We start from the raw sequence: 25,327 nt of genomic DNA, 5'->3' as shown, positions 1-25,327 counted from the left end.
CGCACGTACACTTGTCATCGTAGCAGGACTGAAAAACAAAGTCGAAGAACTAACTATAAATTTAGAAGACCGTAGCCAGAGAATAACTAAGTGCGAAGACGCAAACTTAGCGTTATTCCAGCGGACGGAAGATCTAATCGAACAGGGCCAATCATTTGCCGACACGGAAGTTCGCCTATTAGAACAATGCAAGGCGTATAATGGGCAAAATTCCGGCACAAAAGAAATAGCCAGTTGTAATCCCGACGGAATGGATGACATCCGAAAAGACTTGGAGATGTTGAAGGCTAGGTTGGAACCATCAGCGTCTAGCCAAGATTTTAACCTCCAATATCGCGAATACGAACCCCATGATAACCAGGGGATTCATAAGAAAGGAGGCCTATCCCATGCTGATACACACGGTTTCAAGTTTGAAAACAGAGATGGGTCGTCTACGTCATCAAGTGCTATCCCGACATCGGTGGTACACGTCATTAAGATGTCTGATGACAAGCCACCAAAGTTCGATGCCCGTGGGCATGTCACCCCGAAAGGTTTCATCCGGGAAATCGCCGGTTATATAAGTGAGAATAAAATACCAGTAGAGCGACAACTGCGAACAGTCGAGAAATTCCTAGACGGAGCACCAGCTGTATGGTTCAGGGCTTTCTTGTATACTTTTGAAGATTTTGAAGGATTTCGGCGGGCTTTTCTCCAAAAGTTCTGGAGTATTCAGGAACAGCAGGAGTTAAGGCTGGAAGTATACTCCAGACGATATGCAACATCTTCACCCACGAAATTCTCTGATTACTTTGTGGCACAATTTCACAAGCTACGGGAGCTTGATAATCCAATGAGCGAAACAGAATTGATTAGCGCCATTGGAAAGCAATTGCCATTCGAGGTCCAACGAATGATGATAGCGTCAAATGTCCAGACAGCTGTCGATGCGGAGGCTTTATTACGTCAATTAGACCTCACAACGCATCATTCGAACCCGAGACAAATTAGGAGCAGGGACCAACAGGTGAATAATATCGAACGGACAATCGAACCGAAGACCACTAGTACGAAGAACCAGGGAACTAGTACTGATCCAGAACCTCGTCGAGCATATAATACGGAGTGGAAGCCGCGACAATGGACGAGACCAAGGAATTTTGCGGAAGGCAACCGGCAAACAAACCAAGGAAATTTTCGAGCCGACAGGGGATACCGTGGATGCCAGAGAAGTAATTACAGGCCGTATCCAGCTAGGAATCAAGGGAACCCGAGATATTACCAGGGAGGATCTCGTCAAGAGAAGGATGACAGATACCAAGAGTCTAGGCGGTACATAGAAGAGCTGAACAAGAGAAAATGGAAGGAGGCGATCCATGATCGAGGCCGTGATGAGGAAGCGACAGGAGCGGAGAGCTTGCAATTCCAAAGAGCAAGGAAAGGGGGCAGCGACCTAAACCCGAATGCACCGACGTTCGAATCTGAAGAACGGCTCGGGGCGAAAAAAAAAAACGCCGAATTTTAACTGAAGAATGGATCATCGTAGAGGTCGATACATGGGTTGTGACCTCTGACGAATTAATTGACGATCCCGAAATCCAAATTTCAAAGGAAATTAAGAGACTACCAGTGATATACACTAGGATCAACCACGTGAGGGTTCGATCACTCATTGATACAGGCGCCAGCGTATCAGTAGTATCCCAAGTTCTGTTAAATGAACTACAATCCAAAGTAAACATCCCGATTATCCCAGTTTCAAATTTGAAGATTCGTGGAATTATCCCGGATAAATCCGTCATATGTAAGAACCAGGCATTATTGGACATCGAAATTGGAAATTCAAAATTTGCTCATACATTTATCATCATGAATAAAATCAACTATAACTTGATCCTAGGGGCCGATTTTATGACTGAATACCAGGCTGTGATTGATATGGGAGATAACTCTGTCAGATTTAAGCATAGGGAAGGTATTGAGGATACAACCATGAACCCTCAGTCGGAGATAGGAGAGCATGAAGAAATTTGGAACACCGAAGTCGTGAATCCGCTTAGGACGGACGAAAGTGTCATGAGTGAGACGGATGATCATATGACCTCTGATGATTATAAACTATTTGCGGCAGAATTGCAGGAAGGTGAAATCAACTGTGGGAAGGTTATAGCAGATAAAGTTAATGCAGCTGTAATAGGTCCCGAGGGGAAGGAAAATTTATTCAAAATTTTAACAAAGCATAGCGACACGTTTGGCTCAAAACCTGGAAAAATTGAAAATTTTGAATACGAATTAAACGTGAATGATTGGTCCCCGTATAAGAAGAAATTATATCCAATTGCCGAGAAATTCTATCCCCAAGTCCGCGAAGCTATTAGAGAAATGGAAGCAAGTGGATTGATATCGAAGTCACCGACGCCATTTTTGAATCCTTTAGTGATAGTAAGGAAACCGGACGGATCAGTGCGCATTTGCCTTGATGCACGTGCTATCAACGAAAGATTGGTCCCAGAGTATGAGCAGGCCCCGCCTATTAAAGAGATCTTGAAGAGATTTAAAGATATGGAATATTTTACCACTTTTGACCTGACGTCATCGTTTCATCATATACTGTTGGAGGCTAAATCTAAGTTGTTGACGGGATTCTTATTCGATCAACAGACTTATGTCTTTAACCGTCTCCCGTTTGGTATTAAGAATGCGGGTTCGGTTCTCATTCGAGCTCTTGACCGCAATCTAAGTCCAAAGGTCAAAGAGGCGACTATCATGTATGTGGATGATATCTTGGTAGCTACAAGAACACTTTCGGAACACTTGGAAAATATTAATGAAGTCCTCACCGATTTAGGAGGGCATAACTTCAAGGTCAACCTATCGAAATCACATTTTTGTCAGAAGGAGGTGTTATTTTTGGGTCACCTTGTAGATGGAGATGGTGTGCGACCAAACCCAGTCAAAATTGAGGCCATTAGGATGTTTCCTAAGCCTACTAAAGTAAAACATGTTCGGCAGTTCCTTGGAATGTGTCAATTCTTCGCTGATCATTGCCCTGATTACACAACCGTAGTAGCACCATTGCAGGACCTGCTTAAGAAAAATAATCGATGGAAGTGGGACCATAATTGTGATGAGGCGTTCGCTCAGACCAAGCAACGATTACTGCATAATGTTAAGCTCGGATACCCGGATTTTAGCCTCAAATTCATAATTCAAACAGATGCCTCAACCATAGGTATAGGAGCCGTATTACTGCAGGAAAACCCCGATGATCCAAGCATAAAGACCTATATCGCCTTCATGAGCCGGAAATTGCGGAAGCATGAGATAAAGTACACTATCACAGAATTGGAAATGCTGTCTATCGTAAGCGCGTTGCAGTATTGGAAGAAGATCGTGTATGGTTTTCAGATTGTTATCCGTACCGATCACAAAGCGCTGACGTTCATTATGAAAACCAATATGGCAAGCGAGAGGGTTAGCCGTTGGGCATTATTTATCCAGCAATTTGATCTAACAGTCGAACATTGCCCCGGGAAACTCAATATTTTGGCAGACACATTGAGTCGACATCCAAACCCGGAGGAAGTCGTAATCCACCAAATTGAGTTAATAGAAGAGGATCAGGAGGTCTTAAGGAATTTGAAGGACATAGGAGCAATACAGAAGAGAGATGGGTTCACTAACTTGATGATAGAGTTCTTTAACAAAACATTGCAGCCAGACAATCCACAGTATGACAGAGCTAGTAAATTATCAGCGAGCTACCATTATTTGAATGGGGTTCTTCATAAGTTTTTGGATGAGGAACACACGAAACTTCGCATAGTCATACCATCTGAAATGCAAGTACCGGTAGTCAACCATGTACACCGGGTCATTGGACACGGAGGTATAGGGAAGGTCTTGGCAACTATCCAAGAGACATTCGTGTGGGCCAAGATGAACCAAACAGTCCGAAATGTACTACGATCATGTGACGTCTGCCAAAGGATTAAACCTAATCCGTACTTACTTAAGCAATCTCCGCGCCCACTGTTACCTACTGAACCCCGCGAGATATTCGCAATGGACCTGTACGGACCACTCCCCAAGGCCCGTAGGGGAAATCAATTCATCCTTGTTAGTTTAGATGTATTCTCTAAATTGGTAGCCTTGTATCCGCTGCAAAAGGCAAATTCTAAAACTGTACTACGAGGAATTACTTCACATATCATTCCACAGATGGGGAAGCCTAAGAAGATCCTTACTGATCATGGTAGTCAGTTCACATCTGCTGCGTTTGCAAATCAATTACGACAACTAGATATTCAGCATGTACTTAGTTCGATTCGCCATCCCGAATCGAATCCATCAGAGAGGATCATGCGAGAGATTGCAAAATTTTGCAGGATCTATTGTTCCGAGGCACATTGGCGGTGGATTGACGTGGTGCCCATTATAACTAAATGTATTAACACCACGATCCACGAAGCAACAGGCCAGATACCGGAAGTGGTTCACTTTAACAGATATCCGGCCAGGCCATGGCATAATGCAGTAGCATGTCCTGCAGATCCACGCGTATCCAGCGAAATTTGTATCAGAAAGACACGGGAACATTTGGAGGCACAAGCAGAACGACGATTGAGAAGGCTGAGGAATAAGCGATTCCACCGTCCGTTGAGGGTTGGCGAGCTCGTTCTAGTAAAGAAGCCTAGTGTATCTAACCCAGAGCAGAAGGTGTACCACAAGTTTTGCAAATTGTTCGTGGGCCCTTTCAAGATTATACAAACTTATGACAACAATGCTTACAAAGTTCAGAGCTTGGATGGAAGTTCAGAGAACATCTATAACGCTGCAAATTTAAAGCTGTACCACACGCCAGCAGACCACAGGGAAGCAGAGGATGAACGAGAGGAAGCAGATGACGAGCCGGAAGAAGATGATGTCGAAGAAGAGGATGAAGAAGATGACGGAAGGGAAGAAGAAGTCCAAGTAATCCATACACCAATTGAAGCAAGGCCATGTCCAGAGTGTGGAGAGATAGACAGCGACGTGCAGGAATTTGTCAATACGATCCATCAAATCGAAAGACAGAACGAGGAGTTAAGAGTCAGGAACCAGATGTTGAGAGACGAAATCAATAGCCGTCGCAGAACAGAGGATCCGATGTCAAATCATGATAGTGATGATATGGACACATCATAAAAATAAAAAAATCTCATGATGCTCACTAGATTTTTTTTACCTGGGCAAGAGGAAGATGAACCCGAGTGACTTAGGCCCATAATCAATCATGATTTGATCGGTAAAATAATATGAGACATTTATTGAAATACAGAGGAGTGCATTTGAAAATATTTCGTTTAGGTAATGTCGAAATCGGAGCGAAGGAAGGACGACAGACTGGAGCCTGACGGATTAGCTCAACACGACAACTTTTAGCTACTTCACAGCAGGGAATATCATTAGGTGGCGTACAAGGAAATACAGAGTCCACAAATAAGTCTTGGTCAGAAAGAGGAAGGGGGAGAATCATACAAAGAAAACTCACCACATGAGTAAGACCTTGGGATATTTTTGGTAGGACGGAAATTCCATGACCTCATGGAAAATTACAGCGGCTGAGTGTACGTTCGCTAGCCTAAGTTCGAGCAGGTGGAGATTTAAATCACGTGACCGCTTGCCGGCCAATAGTAAAAATTTGATGGGAGACTCAGTGATACCATCTTAAGGAATGATGGATGAGATATTTTCGTAATTACAAAAGTATTCAGTAATAAATTAGTATGAGTACGCGGATGGATGTAATGAATTTATTAGATGTCACGCATGGAAAAATAATCAATACTTATTGGCAAATTAATTAAATTGAAGGCTGGATTTCTTGGAAACCGGACAGCTTGAATCTCATTGGCTGAAAGGAGACCACGTTGTCAGGGACGCTTACGAAGGCGCGAAATGTGAGGAGCGAAATCCATCCATATCTCCTAAATCTGTGATCACCTGGAGTTCATATTTTATCCAGCAGATATGCTAGCGGAGTGGATTAATTTGATGTAAATTTTAACTTCCAATTCGGAGTGCAAGTGCCGATATTAAAAATCCACCCCCTCCCTAAGGGGCATGACGTCAACAAATCCGCGGGAAAAAGGCTTCATCCATATATACGGAGCTGAATTGACGGTCGCCAGCCACTTGTCTTGAATCGTTGGAGCTGAATTGACGGTCGCCAGCACACGTGAATTGAAAATCGGGAGTTGAACTGTTGGTCGCCGGTAACTTAGAATTCTACGGACGTACAGTCATTTAATGGCGCGAGCATCCGCCAGTGTTTGTAAAAGTGTGATCGCGCTCAAGCAACATGTTAAATCTGGAAATAGTTAACGTAGGATAGTGTTTGTTATTTATGAATAATCAGTGACGTAAAGTAATTACCCTGCAAGAGAGTAGTATAAAATATATCACCATAAGTACGTACATAATAGACTGTGTGACGAACAGTACTTTAAGGAAGTAGTAGCCTGTACTTAGCTATACCGAACCGATGTAATGAACACGTCAAGAATGCCGTATAAATCGGGCGTATCGCGACGGGCGAAATAGTTGACACCTCGTCGTACGTGTCCAGGTCCATTGTGCGGTAGGTGGACGAAGATTGAATAGTGTAAATATATTAAATTCTTGGGTCTAGGATAGAAATTTGTTGTATCCAAATTAAAGTATACAGTGTTAACGTAGTAAATGGTGAAGGTTTGTGGTAATCAAGATATGAGTGTAAAATAATAATAATGTGCCAGGAAATCTTTTGTGAAACTACGCCATCAAGGATGGAGGAGTAAAACGCAGAGAGGGGCTGGATGAAGCCTCTCGTCTGCAAAGCTGCAATGGAATACCGATAACTAAGATGAGTACTAAACTGTAAAATATATTTGGGAAATGTTATCGTGATGGGAAAAATGGGAATGATTTGATTATACTTGGTTACCTTCTGTAACAAGATGGGTCGCTTAACGACCCCATCCTAAATTTGTAGCACGGACAGTAGTAAATCATAATAATGTAAATAATCGGGTCTTTTATGTATTCATTTTGTTGGAGATGTAAATTTGTATATATAGTGTAGTACGTTAAGTCATGCATGCATTCATATTTTCTTTGTAGTCGATAATTTTCTTTACATTGGATTTTGATTATGCTAGTTAAATAAGACCCGATATGTGCTTTTATGTTTTGTCGTTTTAACGAGCCATTTAATGACATGGAAGGAAAATCCAGCTTCGCCATACCAAGTGTGTTTTGTTGAAATTAATATGGTCATATTTTCAAAGTGAAGTTGTTAAATTTGTGAGATGCGATTAATATAATATTTCCAAGTAAATCATATCTGGAGTGATTAGTGCCAGAATAAATTGAATTTGTAAAAGAGGTTATGCGTTAAACATATAAGAGTGGACTACCGTATTACAGGCGAAATTATTATTTTGTTTTAAATATTAATAATAATAATAAATAAATAATATAACTATTTTTTTAAAGAAGATATTATTTCTTTTTTTAAATATGATTTGGAGATAATAATAATTTATGTGATCAAGTGTTGAGTTTATTGGGAATCATTTAATGACGGGATGTCGTTTTTTTTATTATTTGGAATTGAAGTGCGTGATAATTTAATTTGATCGAATAATAATATTGAAATGTAGATCGGTGTTAATAATCCGTACATGTTAATGAACGTGTGGTTTAAATTACGGTCCAATATTTTTTTACGTATAAATGTCGCGTGTTGAAGTTGCGATTCATTAGCCGGAACTTGTAGTGCTAATATTACGAGACCATGATTGTCAAATTTTGGTAAATATAATTTCAAGATGTTACGATTATTTGTGGAGAATGAACTAAGGCATAGATCCAAATGAGATAGAAAATGTGAAAGAATTTGCAGTCAGATAATAAAAGGTCGTACGATGTCCGAAATGAATAAATAAGTCAGTTGATAATTCTGTGAGGAATAAATAAATGAATCGAGGAATAGTGAGATAGAGAGGAAAATAAATTCCGTACGAGAGACACTTAGGATATTGATATGAGTGTAAAATGTACGGGCAGTGTCACAGAGAAATACTGAGTTACGCAGCGGGTAGAATTCGAACCCGTGACAGCATGTACGAAATAAATAGACTGCACAGTTATTCGTTGAGATACAACGGATCTAAGGATAATGAGAGTTCAGATTCCACAGAAATGGTCGTATATTGTATTCATTGTAATAACGAGTGTGGACAATCATGAGGTCGTGATAATAATAATAATAAATATTGCAGATAAAGGATTGGACCGCCTTAATTAATTGAGCGTTGATAACGATGTTAAACGGGAATCTAATTGAGAATATGCAACCGATAATAATAACAATGTAAGGACGATGTTAAATCATCGCGGTCAGATTAATAATAATTGTCATAATAATAACTGTAATGATGTCGTTGGTTGATCAGTGAATTAATTTGTAATTGCGACCGATATCTTAATATATAATTTGGCGGAAGTGTTCGGTCCATTAATAATAATAACCTTTTAAGTGACGTGAATAACAATAATAATATCTTGAGTCACCTATTAATTAATAATAATAATAATAACTACGAGAGGGATATAATAATAATAACAGTAATAACCATTTGTGTTTGCATCCCGCATAATAATGACGATATTAATCAACGTGACAGTGCCAGGAACCGTTGCATAATAATAATAATAATAATAATAATTATAATAATAATAATAATAATTTCGAGGATGATAATTTCGTGGATTAAATTATTTGGTGACAACATCCCTCTATTCGTATGTTGAACAATGAGAAGGATAATATTAGAGTCTTTTGGTATCTTTTTATTGTACGGTTTCCGTATGGGACGATGTTACAGTCATACTTGCGTGTTTGTTTACTTCGCTCGCGATGCGAGGGGGGTCACTGGCACGGTATTTCCCTCCGCTCCTCGTTATCTCATCTGTGGCAGTAGTCTACTGAGGCTAACTGGTGACAATTCAGATCACATGTAAATAAAATGTAAATGCTAATTCATTGGTATGGCATCAGCTGGATATCGTAAGATAGGAACTGTCCGTGGAATCCAGTTTTCGCACTTCACGAGAAACATTACCCAGTCCGAGTACCGGTCTCGGAAAAATGTATATAGCCGGAGTACATCATCTTAGTTAAATCGGGAAGCCGACCGTAACATGGGTTATGCTCGGGCTCCCGATAGAAGGAAGCTATATCCTTGAGTAACGGTTCGATTCAAATGGAATCGATCCGTAAATTATACCTCCGAATGTCATTTTATTTCAGAAGCAACGCAGCAAGATATTGATACCACTTGCGGTATGGCAAGTGATTTATATATGTAACATGTGTGTATATTCAAATATTGTTGCCACGTGTATCAAAGTTTTATACGTCAAATGGCGTAATAAACCGCTCCTTCTGGCAAATTATTTCAAAGGAAACCACTCTCATAATCTTTTTATTGTAGTTAGATAATGCCCTTTTTAAAGTAACAGTCACTTCCTAGTCCTATCATGGAGTCCTTAAATTCAAGTTACAATCGAGCCTTCCCCCTTTTAATTTTAAGTTGTTCCGTTCATCCCCGTGTTCTATTATGCCGTTATATTTATATTTGATGATTTAAATAATGAACCGACACCCCTGAGATAAATGCTAGTCTGGGACTCGGGAGGTGGACGGGTGCAATATATTATGTTATATTCTCTAGGGTAATCTTGTTTTTTACAAAAATGGAAAGTTGCTTGTGTTGGGCATAATTTGGTATCTGAACCTCAAGATGAACTGAAATAACAGACAGTCGCAATGGTAAGCAGTCTAAAAGAGATATGGAAAGAGTGAGATATAATTAATTGTATGAAAATACTGTCGCTCGTAATGGGCAGGTAATAGAGGTATTTCAAGTCAATGTGGGAGTAAGTGTGTGAGCTCAACTCATGTGATATTTGTTAAGAACTCATGGGGGCGAATGTAACGTTCCAGACGTTACAGTGTAATTATATTAATTTTATTATGTGTAATTAATTCAGAAATTTAACGTCATGATATTTATTTTGGTATGTAATTGTATTATAATTCATGTTTAATCATTTGCTCACTATCATTTCATTACTTTGTAACTACGACTTGTAAACGAGGGCTGAATATTCTAATATTCACTTAGATTCTTGCGACATTTGTTTAAAATTAACTTGCAGTAGATTTCCGCTATCTTGCCACATCACCGAGGAGGGAGAAAGGACAAATTTAGACATCAAGTTCTGGGAAAGCGAGCACGTGTTCACGCGTCCCAACGTAAGCTACCGTATTTCGACCAGAATTATTCGAACTGATCACCGCCTATATTTTCAAAGGAGCGTCATGTTGCCATGGATACTGAGTGAAAGGACGAATAGAAGAACAGTTGATATCTTGGTTATGGCCCGTCAACTCTAAAATCTGGAGTGGGGAGAGACGTGTCATCTGATTGGACCACGTGTAGCGACCTGTAATTAGCGCGAGAGAAGGTTATAAAAGGGCGTGCTGGAGCTCTTGGCTTGATCTTCTCTCTACATTATTCTGATTGATATTATTCTACGAGACCTTCTACTTGATTTTCTACTTGATTCTTCGTCTCGATACTTAGAAATTCTGAATGAGGGGTGTAGAGCCACTCTCATCAGGAATTACGTACAGAACGGCTACAAGACCGGTTTGAACCAGTCTAAGTCAATAGATAGTTTTAATCTAGATAGAAATGAAACTTCAGAGAACATTTTCAGTAAAGTTGGAAGGATTCTTAATTGAGTATCCTCTCCCTATAACCCAAGGTGGTTCTTCTAACTATGACTTAGGGCTTATCTCCAAGATATGGGATAGAGCATAATAGGGAGTGTTAGTTTTGAAGTCATCTTCCAATTAGTGGTAGGTGCAATTGGCAAGGCAGGAATGGTACTTAGCTGCAGATGAAGAGATCTCAAAGACGACCGATGATGTTCCCGCTACGAGGATGGAAACTTTCCCAGGACCAGCAGAACAAGACTACATGGTGAGCAAGCGAGTTAAAGATATTGCAAGTTTTCGCGAAGTAGAGTCATTCAATTTTTTGTTAAATTCATTTTCTATTTTAAATTCAGTTCTCGTTAAACCGTCGTCATTTATATTAAATATAATAAATAGTATTTTTCTAGTTCATTTTAATCAATCTGCCTTAATTAGCCTTTTGATTTTTAATTCTCCTGCTTAATGATTAGTGCACTATCACCCCACCCCTGTGATAAGAGTCCGTCCAAGCTTGATTATAAATTTTTATCTTTAAGTCTTCAACTTAAAGATTGGCGCCCTTTGCTTGCTTGGTTGCATTTCTCGTTTGATGATTGTTCTCCGAGAGGGGAAGTCACAAGTGTGATTTTACCAGCTCTCTGCTCAAACATTTCAGATACTCGCGCCGTGACTCGGTATGATCTGTGTTGCTGCGATAAATGATTTGGCTATTTATAGCAGCAATAATCAACAGTGAAAAAAAATAGTGAGGGGCCACCTACAACTTACTCGAGCTACTGAATATAGACTCTTCATTTCATCGACAACATCAACTGCGCCTTTAGTAAGGTTGTAAAAAGTTATCACCTCCGATTTCTCCATATCTTCAGTATCTGGATCAATTTTGTCACTATCGTGCATTGTAGAAAGCATGAGAATATTTTTGTTTCTTTTTGAAACATACGACACCAAGAGACACTTTTCTCCATACCCAAACATGTTGCTATAAACTCGTCTCCCTGTGACATCAAGAAACGAAGGGGGAATCTCACGTTTATTCTTCCTGAGTGTGCCGACAATCGTCGTACGGTGATTTTCCAAAAGATCGATGGCTAATGGCACAGAGGTAAACCAATTGTCTGTTGTAATATTACGCCCTGTGCTGGCAATTGGCTCAATTAGTCGTTTCACCACGCTCCTTGCGCTATTATCCATTTTATATGGGCCATCAGGTTGCTGTCCTGCATAAATTTCCAGTTTCAGGGTATAGAATACCCTGGAATCCACCAAAGCAAACATCTTATTTCCATATTTATTAGGTTTTCTAGGCATAAATTGCCGGAAGCTACATCGCCCTCGAAAGCCCTCCAACATTTCATCTACAGTGCAATATTCACCAGCTTGGTACACATCTGAACACTTGGTAATTCCATCCCTTCCGAGAACGAATGGAATGTGGCCTTCAATCAACGAAACTGCTTCATCTTCCTCAGAACATGCAGACACTTCTGTTTCAGAGTTATGATCACTTTCGTAAACATCATCTGTTTCATTACCATCACTTTCATTGTTCAAGTCCACTTCCTCCTCCGTTTCACTCAACCACGAAAGTATCTGATCAGTGGACGCCATTATAGCTTGTATAAATTCACCCAACAACAGTTACAGTATAAATATTTCACACTAACACAAGCTTAAGACAAAACTCGACTTACTACAATGCGAAAAATTTGAGTAACACTGTTACTCGCTACTGAGCGCTCCGCTCACCAAACATGCACTGTCGCACCTAATAATGGGGTGAGGGTCTTTGTTTACATATATAACTGAAATAACTGGCACCTTCACTTCCTAACAGACTGTTTGAAAGGTATAGAGAGTTTCAAAAGAAAAGGTCGTGTATCATTCCAACAACAAGCAATATACTACGGAGGTGAGCGCCGCGCTCACCTAGCGAGTAACCGCGGGTTAAAAATACACCGCACAAAGTTATTGCGCAGACATACGCCGGGGCATCAGTAATGAGTGGTGGCAAGCAAAGATAAAAGTCTGCTACCCAACGCACATTACATCCACTGCTATACACACCAGCTGAATCTGACAATGGAACATGCTGCTTCGCAGAATCAGTCGGCTAGGGTGTTCTTCGCTCACCTTTCAGCGTTCCCTGTTTTCTTTTCAAGGTCGTCGCAACGGATGTCTGCTTTAGAAGCAGTGGCAGCTCGAAGAATTCCAACAGGACCAGCGACTAGATGGAATTTCAGGTCGCGCACCGTAAATGTGGTGTACGAACAAAATGTTTCCATAAAAGAGTGTTTATTAACGTTGGAGAAAACCCCATCCTATAAAACTTGCTTTGAAGCAAACGGGCTTCGTCGCAGCTTAGAAGACGAGGAATTCATCTTTTGGCTACCAATTTTTCATAAATTGATGCCACATGTGGACATTATGTACAACCAGTTGCAGTCAAGAACAGCTGATGCTGTAAAAATAAAATATGCTGTGTCACACTTCATTCAAGTGATAAAGAACATCAGGGAATCTGTAGAAAATATTGCCAGTACTTCTGAAGGAACGTGTGCTTCAGAAAACAAGCGCAGGAGACTATCATGTCGGCGTACTGATGCCAAGGAAGTGTGCGATAGAATAATACGTGAGGCCCGTGATCGCTTCCAAACCTTGGATCACCTGGAAGCAGCAAAATTGTTAGAGTCCACCAACTTTGAACGCTTTTCTAAAACGTTTCCGGATAAAGAACTTGATGTGACTGTCCAGGCCTATAGCATAGTGGAAAAGAAAAGGCTCAGAACAGAGCTGTCGGTTCTGTATTGTAGGCCAGATTTTAAGAATATTGGTGGGGCAGTTCCACTTCTGTAGTTCATAATTTCTAGTAATCTGCAAGGTACATTCTGCCAAATAACTAAGCTTCTGAAGATATTAGTAACAACACCCATGACTACTTCAGAGCCTGAGAGATGTTTCTCATCGCTGAAGAGGGTCAAGACCTTCCCTCGGAACACCATGCTACAAGAAAGACTAAGTGCCCTCGCAATGCCCTCCATTGAGAAGAAAATGGTCTCCAGCATGGAGGGGTTCAACGCCAGGGTGATCGACAAATTCTGTAGCAAGAAGGAGCGACGTATGGACTTCATTTATCGTCACTGAGTGAGTTTTTCTATATGTTTCTAAATATTTTTATTTTGGAGGGTGGGGAGTGGAAATGGGTTACAGCACACAACTGATTTCATGCACCAGCCGCCACTGGTTAAAACGGCCGATAGATGACAATGGCAAAAAGGAAGGCACTAGAATTATCAAACTTGTTCCGAATAAATAACATCCGCACTCGTCTCCACCTCCAACTCATCATTATGATTGGTGCAGTTTTACTTCCCTTAATCATTCTAATTATTCATTCCGTAGCATCACTTAATGTAAATTGCCTGAGAAGTCGTAGCAAACAAGTACTATTACCAGAATTTATTAGAGATTAAAACATTGATATTGTTCCTGCGAGAAGTTAAGACTTCTCATCGCCTTACCTTGGAGAAAATGACCAATATATCCTGGGAAAAACTCGAGAGGTACTGCAATTAAATACAGATCTGGATTAAGCATTAAAATTTGTGAAATACAGCCCGAATGGGAGGATCACGCCTATATTAACAGAAGATTACACATCATCATCATCATCATCATCTGTTTACCCTCCAGGTTCGGTTTTTCCCTCGGACTTAGCGAGGGATCCCACCTCTACCGCCTCAAGGGCAGTGTCCTGGAGCTTCAGACTCTTGGTCGGGGGATACAACTGGGGAGTATGACCAGTACCTCGCCCAGGCGGCCTCACCTGCTATGCTGAACAGGGGCCTTGTGGAGGGATGGGTAGAGTGGAAGGGATAGGCAAGGAAGAGGGAAGGAAGCGGCCGGGGCCTTAAGTTAGGTACCATCCCGGCATTCGCCTGGGGGAGAAGTGGGAAACCACGGAAAACCACTTCCAGGATGGCTGAGGTGGGAATCGAACCCACCTCTACTCAGTTGACCTCCCGAGGCTGAGTGGACCCCGTTCCAGCCCTCGTACCACTTTTCAAATTTTGTGGCAGAGCCGGGAATCGAACCCGGGCCTCCGGGGGTGGCAGATAATCACGCTAACCACTACACCACAGAGGCGGACAGAAGATTACACACTGTACATAAACATCTACCTACACTCTGGAACACATCGTCGCAGTGAGTGAAAAGAGTTTCTGACCTCTCAACTACATTTCTATTTACGACATAACTACAAAGATTTAATTTTCGGTGGGTATTTTAATTGTGTTTTACACGCAAAAGAGCGGAGAGGAGAATTCAACCCTTCTCCAGTGCTTGCAAGGTTTTATCAGGACTTACAGCTTCGCGACGCATGGGAAAGTAAACACGGCAATTTCGTACAATTTACATTTTTCCGAGAAACATCTGCCTCTAGAATTGATATATATTACATAAACAGAAACCTAGCATCCAATGCACATGAAATAAGTGTTAAAATAGTACCCTTCAATAATCACCACGCTGTCGTACTGAAGGTTAGTAAAAGCAAAGCAAAGTCATCTCCGTACAGGCCATGAGGGTCCTGGGAGTGGTGGAAGGTAAAGGCTTCCACTATTCGTAACCTCGGCACTTGATGGGGTAGAGTGGTTAGGTCTACGCCCGGCCGCCTTTGCCCCCAGGAATTAACCTGGTACTAATTTTTGGTGTAGGCTGAGTGAACCTCAGGGCCATATGCACCTCCGGAAGTGGAAATCTTATTTCTTAAATTTTACGACTTCCTGACAAGGATTCGACCCCACGTCCTTCCGGGTGAACCGGGTACGCCTTTACCGCCTCGGCCAGGCAGCCCCTATTGAAGATCAGTACCACTAGAAAAATACCTGCTATCGGGAAGGGATATTGGAAACTAAATAATGCGTTGCTAGATGACGAACAAGTGAAAGAGAACATTCAGCAGATGTGGTCAGATATGCTCAGTCGTCTCACAAAACAGGGATCGTTAACTGTTCACAAATGGTTGCATAAGGTTAAACCAGCGGTCCACCGGGCGAATTGGCCGTGCGCGTAGAGGCGCGCGGCTGTGAGCTTGCATCCGGGAGATAGTAGGTTCGAATCCCACTATCGGCAGCCCTGAAAATGGTTTTCCGTGGTTTCCCATTTTCACACCAGGCAAATGCTGGGGCTGTACCTTAATTAAGGCCACGGCCGCTTCCTTCCAACTCCTAGGCCTTTCCTATCCCATCGTCGCCATAAGACCTATCTGTGTCGGTGCGACGTAAAGCCCCTAGCCAAAAAAAAACAGCGGTCCAAACCTTCTTTAAGAAACATGGAGCATAAAACGCAAGTAACAGAAGGAACACTCTACACTCCTACTACACGATATTAAATTACCTTCAGGTGCGTCAACAAGCAGGTTACAATATAAACAGTAGAATAGCCGCAGTGAAACGAAAAATAACAGCCATTCGGGAAAACATCCTAAAAGGATCCTTAATTCGTACGTGTACTAAATCACCCTTAGCAGAATAAAAAGCACAACTCTATAATGTAGCCAATGAAAAAAGGTACGGGAAGAGCAAAATAATATCTAATCTTCATACGGATGACAACAGAGGACTCTTTTCTACCAAATAATTTTTCGTGCATATTTTCAACATTTTTAGTGCATACATGCATGCATACTTTTTAAGATGTTAGTGCATATGAATCCGGGCTCTAATTATACCATTCGAATGATCGTGCAGTGAACATTGCAATGTTTTTCACGCAATGTGTTTTTATGGCCTCTTTTGTACCAACATTCTTCTTTTCCGCTTAGTTGAAATGACTATGTTCTAGACGAATAGTGTAAGAGAAAAATAATGTAAAGTGTATTGTTCAAAGATCAAAAGGACATGTGACAAGTGAACATTGTACTGTCACAAGTGATTTGTTTGTTGTGTTACTTTTGTTTGATAGTTTTACACCTTGTAAATTATGAGAAATAAAATAAATATCAAGCTAAAAAGTAACTAGCTGACTGACAACTCTGCGTGCACAAGAAACAGCCGTTACGAACGCTAGCCCAGGACGTTATATATAGTGCAAGCCTGGAGGGGTGTATATTAAACTTTCAGAACTACGGTAGGCCTACTTCGTATAATACACATACATATATATATTCTTTCATATAAGGACGTACATAATTAAACGTGTTCATCACAACGTTTCTATAAAATGTGGCTAACAACATGCTTTGCAATCACCGTGTACGAGGAAAATCAATAACAACTCCAAAGGTTGCCATAAGCAATAAAGTGAAAATGAAATGAAAATCCACAGCCTGTTTCCAGTCATTCGACCGGGTCAGGAATGGAATGAATGAAGCCCCATCTAGCGGCGAGGATAGGAACTGTGCCGGCTGCCGAAACCTGTCGCACTCCACTGGGGCAATGATTACTGAATGATAGATTAAATGAAATGACATTGGAAAGTGTTGCTGGAATGAAATATGACAGGGAAAACCAGAGTACCCGGAGAAAAACCTGTCCCGCCTCCGCTTTGTCCAGCACAAATCTCACATGAAGTGACCGGGAATTGAACCACGGAACCCAGTGGTGATAGGCCGGCGCGCTGCCGCCTGAGCCACGGAGGACCCGCCATAAGCAATGAAATATGGTACAAAATAAATGGCATGTACTTCTTAGGGGCTTAACATGCTCAACTCTCCTATGAACAATTATGAAGTCGAATAATGCTGCTACCATGTCACATCTGTAGGAAAACGTCATGGCTTTATAAACTTAAACAAAAGAAAATAGGCTATGATAAAAGTAGCATATCTTCACGCAACCATGTTCATACAGAAGTACACAAACAGAAACACACACTGACAAATTATTGTGTCAATCCTTATGCTGAATGCTTTAACCACTACTTGTAGACCAAAACAGGTACTAGAGCCTATCATCAATAGGAGTGCACAGCCCTGAGACAGCAACGTGGGGAAGTACAAGCCGAGTGAGGGGAAGAGACTTGCACCCGCGTGCACAAGTATTTCTTGCATGGGCTCTGCACTTACGGCGGGCAAGCTTTGACACCCATGTGCTAACGCGTGCAACCTTATTAGACATTTCCGTGTCCATTTCAGGATCTTACAGCTCGAAATGGCAACTAAATTTTTTGTGCATTGTTTTCTTATGGTCCCCTCATCTTCTCTGCGAAAATTTATTGTCGGTCTCGATATTAACTTATCCATGGTCCCCTTGTGAGTAGGAATGCGAAGTTAATCTTACAATTGCTTGTATTTACTGTATTTCCTCTAGAAGTGTACAGTACGGTTTTTACTTTGATATTAGTCTGTCGCAAAGAGAAATACGTTATCTAATTTACTTGTAATGCGTAGTTGTATGAAACCAGTGTTCTTAATATACAATCCCTCATGCATGCAGAATTCAGTTCGGTGAATCAACAACTTTTTTCTTTAGCTTATTTGATACTATTCTTCCCTGTACGAGTTTGATTTGAGCCATTTCACGTCTTACCAACAATGGATCTGGGCTTAACTACACAATATCAAATTTATGTTTACATTCTTTATTGAACGCATGGATATCTAACCTATAGACTTAATTTAATACACGTTCGTTTCTGTTTACTCATCATTATCATCATCATCATCATCTGTGTACCCTCCAGGTTCGGTTTTTCCCTCGGACTTAGCGAGGTATCCCACCTCTACCGCCTCAAGGGCAGTGTCCTGGAGCTTCAGACTCTTGGTCGAGGGATACAACCGGGGAGTATGACCAGTACCTCGCCCAGGCGGCCTCACCTGCTATGCTGAACAGGGGCCTTGGGGAGGGATGGGAAGATTGGATGGGATAGGCAAGGAAAAGGGAAGGAAGCGGCCGTGGCCTTAAGTTAGGTACCATCCCGGCATTCGCCTGGAGGAGAAGTGAGAAACCACGGAAAACCACTTCCAGGATGGCTGAGGTGGGAATCGAACCCACATCTACTTAGTTGACCTCCCGAGGCTGAGTGGACCCCGTTCCAACCCTCGTACCACTTTTCAAATTTCGTGGCAGAGTCGGGAATCGAACCCGGGCCTCCGGGGGTGGCAGCTAATCACGCTAACCACTACAGCACAGAGGCGGACTTCTGTTTACTCAACAGCAAAAATATCTCCGTACGAAGTCCATTCATTACTCCTAACGTTTCTGCTTTGTTCAGTTATCCTCTTGGCTTAGTACATCGGGGACATGCCCTCGCGCCGACCCATGATCAGCTGATGATGATGTTTGTTGTTTTAAGGAGCCTAACATCGAAGGTCATCGGCCCCGACCCTTGATCTAACGAAAACTGAGAACAGATATAAAGTGAGCAATGGGCCAAAGAGGTTATAGAGTATTCGTTTGCTTTTCGTGATTTTATTATGGAATTAGTACTTCCTTGAGTGACTTGACTGACTACGCAGCATACTATATCGAAGGGCTCCATTCTCACTCAAAATTGTGGAATCGAATCCTGGGGCATTCGTTCATCATTTACAAGTGTTTAAATGAGATATATCCAGGCCTGTAGATTTAATGAGACATTGGGGATCCATCAAGTGAGTTGCCCGTGTGGTTTGGGTCACGTAGCTGTGCGCTTGTATTCGGGAGATGGTGGATTAGAATATATTTTTCCAGATTTCCCATTTTCACATCAGGCAAATTCTGGGGCTGAACCTTAATTAAGGCCACAGCCGCTACCTTCACAAGCCTAACCCTTTCCTATCCTTGTGTCGCCGAAAACCTTCGATGTGTTAGTGCGACGTTAAACTACTAGCAAGTAAATAAATAAAATAAAAATAAATATACATCAAAGAAGCTCATTTCAGGACAAAAAGCTGAAGTGGAGCTGTCGGTTAGTATAGTTCTTCTATTTCCAAGATTGTAAGTTCGATTTCGAATGACGTGGGTGGCATTTGAGGGTGTTTAAATATAATAACTTTGCGTCAGTGGCTTCCGGTATGTTAAAGAACTGTGGAACCAAATTCTGACTGCCAGGCAGATCGCAAAATCAATCTTCTTCTTCTTCTTCTTATTCTTCTTCTTCTTCTTCTTCTTCTTAATGTGTTTACCCTCCAGATTTGGTTTTTCCCTCGGACTCAGCGAGAGATTCCACCTCTGTCGACTCAAGGGCAGTATCCCGGAGCGTGAGACATTGGGTAAGGGTTACAGCTGGGGAGGATGACCAGTACCTCGCGCAGGCGGCTTCACCTGCTATGATGAACAGGGACCTTGGGCGGGGATGGAGATATTGGAAGGGATAGACAAGGAAGAGGGAAGAAAGCGGCCGTGGCCTTAAGTTAGGTACCATCCCGATATTTGCCTGGAGGAGAAGTGGGAAACCACGGAAAACCACTTCCAGGATGGCTGAGGTGGGGATCGAACCCACATCTACTCATTTGACCTCCCAAGGCTGAGTTGACCCCGTTCCAGCCCTCCTACCACTTTTCAAATTTCGTGGCAGAGCCGAGAATCGAACCCGGAACTCCGGGGGTGGCAGCTAATCACACTAACCAGTACACCACAGAGGTGGACCCGCAAAATCTCTACCAATTGAAAAGACGATAAACAAGTTATTATTATTAGTATTACTATTATTATAATTCAACTTTTTATATGAATGGTCAGCGTCGTGGTTTTCTGCTTAGAGGGCGCTAGGTTTGACTTTCATGTTGGATGGGAGATTTTAGCCGCATCCAATTAATTCCTCTAGCTCGGGGAATGGACATTTGAAATTGTCTCAATACATACCTCTCCACATACACGCAACGGGGCCGATGACCTCCGATGTTAGGCCCCTTAAAACAACAAGCATCATCAGCATCATACACGCAACATACCACAGAAACACGCTATAGAGAATACATCCGTCCACATAGGTTTGTAGTCTCTGTGGCTGAATGGTTAGTGCCCTGGCGTTCGACCTTGGAATTTTGGGTTCGATTCCCACATGGTTCCTGGAATTTTAGTCGTGAACGGTTGATTGGCTGGAGAACTTGTTGGTTGTGTTGTCTTCAACATTCCTGCAAATCACAACCACATACAACACTATACTACATCACATTAAACATTGTTTCCTATACACGGCAAGCGCCACCCACCTTCATGAAAGTGTCTGCCTTACGAGGTTAATAACAGGCTAGTAACAGAAACATGAATTATTATTATTATTATTATTATTATTATTATTATTATTATTATTATTATTATTACCGCCTCTGTGGTGTAGTGGTTAGTGCGATTATCTGCCGTCCTCGGAGGCTCGGGTTCGATTCCCGGCTCTGCCACGAAATTTGATAAGTGGTACAATAGCTGGGAAAGGGTCCACTCAGCCTTGAGAGGTCAACGGAGTATAGGGGGTTCAATTCCCACCTCAGCCATCCCCGAAGTGGTTTTGCGTGGCTTCCCACTTCTACTCGATACTCCAGGCACATGCCGGAATGGTACCGAACTTAAGGCTACGGCCGCTACCATCCCCCTTTCCTTGTCTATTCCCTCCAATATTCCCATCCTTTCACAAGACCCCTGTTCTGCATAGAAGGTGAGGCCAGCTAGGCAAGGTAGTGGTCCTCCTCCACAGTTTCTAGGCTAGGGGCTTTAAGTCGCACCGACACAGATAGGTCTTATGGCGACGATGGGATAGGAAAGGCCTAGGAGTTGGAAGGAAGCGGCCGTGGCCTTAATTAAGGTACAGCCCCAGCATTTGCCTGGTGTGAAAATGGGAAACCACGGAAAACCATTTTCAGGGCTGCCGATAGTGGGATTCGAACCTACTATCTCCCGGATGCAAGCTCACAGCCGCGCGCCTCTACACGCATGGCCAACTAGCCCGGTCCTCCACAGTTTCATCCTCCACGATCCAATGTCTCATGCTCTAGGACACTGCCGTTTAGGCGGTAGATGTGGGATCCCTCACTGAGTCCGAGGGAAAAACCAACCCTGGAGTGTAAACAGATTAAGAAAGGAAGAAGATTATTAATAAATAATAATGTTATTACCCGGCGATTTGGCCGTGCGGTTAGGGGCGCGCAGCTATGAGCTCGCATCCGGCAGATAGTGGGTTCGAACCCAACTGTCGGCAGTCTGAAGATGGTTTTCCATGGTTTCCCATTTTCACGCTAGGCAAATGCTGGAGCTGTACCTTAATTAAGGCCACGGCCGCTTCCCTCACCTTCCTATGCCTTTCGTCTCCCATCGTCGCCAAAATACCTATCTGTGTCGGTGCGACGTAAAACAAATAGCAAAAACATAATAATACGATTTGCTTTACGTCCCACTAAGTACTTTTACGGTTTTCGGAGACGCCAAGGTGCCGGAATTTGGTCTCGCAGAAGTTCTTTTACGTGCTATTAACTCTACCGACACCAGGCTGGCGTATTTGAGCACCTAAAAATACTACCGGACTGAGCCAAGATCGAACATGCTAAGTTGGGGTCAGAAGGCTAGCGCCCAAACCGTCTGAGCCACTGATCCCGGCTAAGGTTATTATTATTATTATTATTATTATTATTATTATTATTATTATTATTATTATTATTATTATTATTATTATTATTATTTGGCCATCCTGTTTTAACGTAGAAGCTCCCCAATACTGTGACTGTGTTACTGTGAACATTTTAATATATACTATATATAGAATGTATGTTATTTTTGGTGATGTGGGTGCTTATTACTTCAAATAAGGTACTGTGGCAGAATTGTCCTGGAGCGAGCGCACGGTACAAAACCTTGTTGCGAAGCTACATGCATGAAGATGTTGCCAATGCCAGTAACTCGGTTTTATGCATGGTGTGCTGGGCTGAGTGGCTAAGGCGGTGAACCCAAGTTTGGGGGTTCAATCCCGGTATTTGGAGGTATTCAATATTCCAGCCTCGTGTCGATACTTTCACTGGTACGTAAAAAGAACTCCTGCGGGGTACAATTCCGGCACCTCAGCGGCTTCGAAAACCGTTAAATTAGTTAATGGTACGCAGAACCAATAACAATGTGTTTCTTTTATTCTTCTGTCGTTTTTTTTCCACATCCTGGTGGGGTTGCAGATGCGATCTGTGTAGGAAATGCAGTTCTGGTCCATTTTCTATTATTACTATTATTATCTCCATCGAGCGAGTTGGCCGTGCGGTTAGGGGCATGCAGCTGTGAGGTTGCATTCAAGAGATAATAGGTTCGAATCCCTCTGTTGAGCAGCCTTGAAGATGGCTTTCCGTGGTTTCCTAATTTCACACCAGGCAAATGCTGGGGTTGTACCTTCAATAAGGCTACGGCCACTTCCTTCCAATTCATAGCCTTTTCCTATCCCATCATAGTCCGACTCGTTGGCTGAACGTTCAGTGTACTGGCCTTCGGTTCAGAGGGCCCGGGTTCGATTCCCGGCCGGGTCGAGGATTTTAACCTTAATTGGTTAATTCCAATGGCACGGGGGCTGGGTGTATGTGTTGTCTTCATCATCATTTCATCTTCATCACGAAGCGCAGGTCGCCTACGGGGGACAAATTGAAAGACCTGCACCTGGCGAGCTGAACCCGTCCTGGGATATCCCGGCACTAAAAGCCATACGCCATTTCATCCCATGATATCCTATCCGTGACGGTACGACGTAAAGAAAATTGTAAAATTAAAATAAGAATTGTTATTTCCTGTTCCAAGCCCAAACGGATAAAGTGCTGGCCTTTAGTTCAAGTGGCTTCGGGTTCGATTCTCGGCCGAGTTAGGATTTCTAACATTCATTGGTTAATTCCGACAGTTCATAGGTAGGGCCCCATTCTCACAGAGGAGCAGGTAGCACCAAGCCTCTTCGAAAGCCACGCGCTATTATTATTATTATTATTATTATTATTATTATTATTATTATTATTATTATTATTATTATTATTATTATTATTATTATTATTATTATTTGCTATTTGCTTTATGTCGCATCGACACAGATAGGTCTTATGGCGACGATAGGATAGGAAAGACCTAGGAATTGGAAGGAAGCGGCCGTGGCCTTAATTAAGGTACAGCTCCGGCATTTGCCTGGTGTGAAAATGGGAAACCACGGAAAACCATCTTCAGGGCTGCCGACAGTGGGGCTCGAACCCATTATCTCCCGATTACTGGATACTGGCCGCACTTAAGCGACTGCAGCTATCGAGCTCGGTATTATTATTATTATTATTATTATTATTATTATTATTATTATTATTATTATTATTATTATCATTATTATTATTATTATTATTATTATTATTATTATTATTATTATTATTATGATTATTATTATTATTAGTTCCTAGTGGTTAACATGGCACTAACACATCGAAGGTTTACGGCGAAGCAAGGATGGGGAAGGGCTAGGAATGGAAGGTAGCGGCCGTGGCCTTAATTAAGGTACAACTCCAACGTTTGCCTCGTGTGAAAATGGAAAACGACGGAAAATTATCTTCAGGGCTGCCTATGGTGAGATTCGAACCCACCATCTCCCGAATACAAGCTCACAGCTACGTGACTCTAACCACACGGTCAACTCGCTCGGAATTATTATTATTATTATTAACATTTGTGTAAATTCCCCGTCCGGCTTCTTGGCTGAATGGTCAGCGTATTGGCCTTCGGTTCAGAGGGCCCTGGTTCGATTCCCGGCTGGTATGGTGATTTTTAACTGCGTGGAGTTAATTCCTCTGGTTCGGGAACTAGGTGTCAGTGCTTGTCTCAGCGCACATCTACGTACAACACACCACACTACAAATCACCACAGAAACACGCATAGTAAATGGATCCCTCCCCGTAGGGTTGACGTCACGAAAGGCATCCGCCCGTAAAAAGGGCTGAATCCATACAAAGTGCAGTCCCCAGATAACTGGAAAAATACCAGAAAGGAAAAGAAAAAGAAATTGTGTAAATTCTCAGACCTACCATGGAGCGTTGATTAAAGCGTGTGGCTAGGAAATTGGGTGATTTCATTGCTTCCACGTTAGAACAGTTATGCAATTCGTATTTTATAGCCGAAAAATACACGTTAATTGCTCAAACGTTAGATGTCTGTCCGAGAATTGAGATGCATCATCGACTAGACTTTTTGAGGCTACGCTGCTTGAATCAGCTTTCCGCTCTAGGGTTCGCCTAACAATATAGATACCTGCAGACGCCCTCACACTGGAGTGAATTAACGTATGAATTATATTAAAGGTGACCTTCACATACTTGGCAGTACTTACTGTGATGGTTGTTGATAAAGTGCGGACTGTCCACTTGCTAATGTTGTCCCTGGCAGCAGTCCGCGCTTTTATACAGACACTCGCAGTGCCTTCTCGGTCATCTTATACTGAAGGTCAACGATGAGATCATCCCGAGAAAAAGCTTGGAGTGATAGGAAGATAAATAACAATAGACTTATAAATAACAGGCCTTCCAATTAGTTCTCGGAAATATACGTTGTATTTTCTGGACAACATTTACAGTCCACCTTTCATTACCACATTAACATCGCACTAGATGCAGACGTGAGTCC

General features: G+C 42.1%; 1 protein-coding gene across 1 annotated transcript in view; it reads right to left on the bottom strand.

The window, feature by feature from the left end:
* LOC136862849 (adhesion G protein-coupled receptor L4) overlaps positions 1-25,122 on the bottom strand; it is a 122,996-nt gene extending 97,874 nt beyond the window's left edge. Inside the window, exon 1 of the mRNA XM_067139112.2 lies at positions 25,035-25,122. The gene's annotated coding sequence lies outside the window, so the exon portion shown is untranslated. The remainder of the gene's footprint in view (positions 1-25,034) is intronic.
* Between the last annotated feature and the right edge of the window lie 205 nt (positions 25,123-25,327).

This window comes from Anabrus simplex, chromosome 2, assembly GCF_040414725.1.
Source record: "Anabrus simplex isolate iqAnaSimp1 chromosome 2, ASM4041472v1, whole genome shotgun sequence".
In the NCBI taxonomy this organism is placed as follows: domain Eukaryota; kingdom Metazoa; phylum Arthropoda; class Insecta; order Orthoptera; family Tettigoniidae; genus Anabrus; species Anabrus simplex.
Note: the sequence above shows the minus strand (reverse complement) of the source record. Positions and strands in the feature narration are given on the sequence as shown.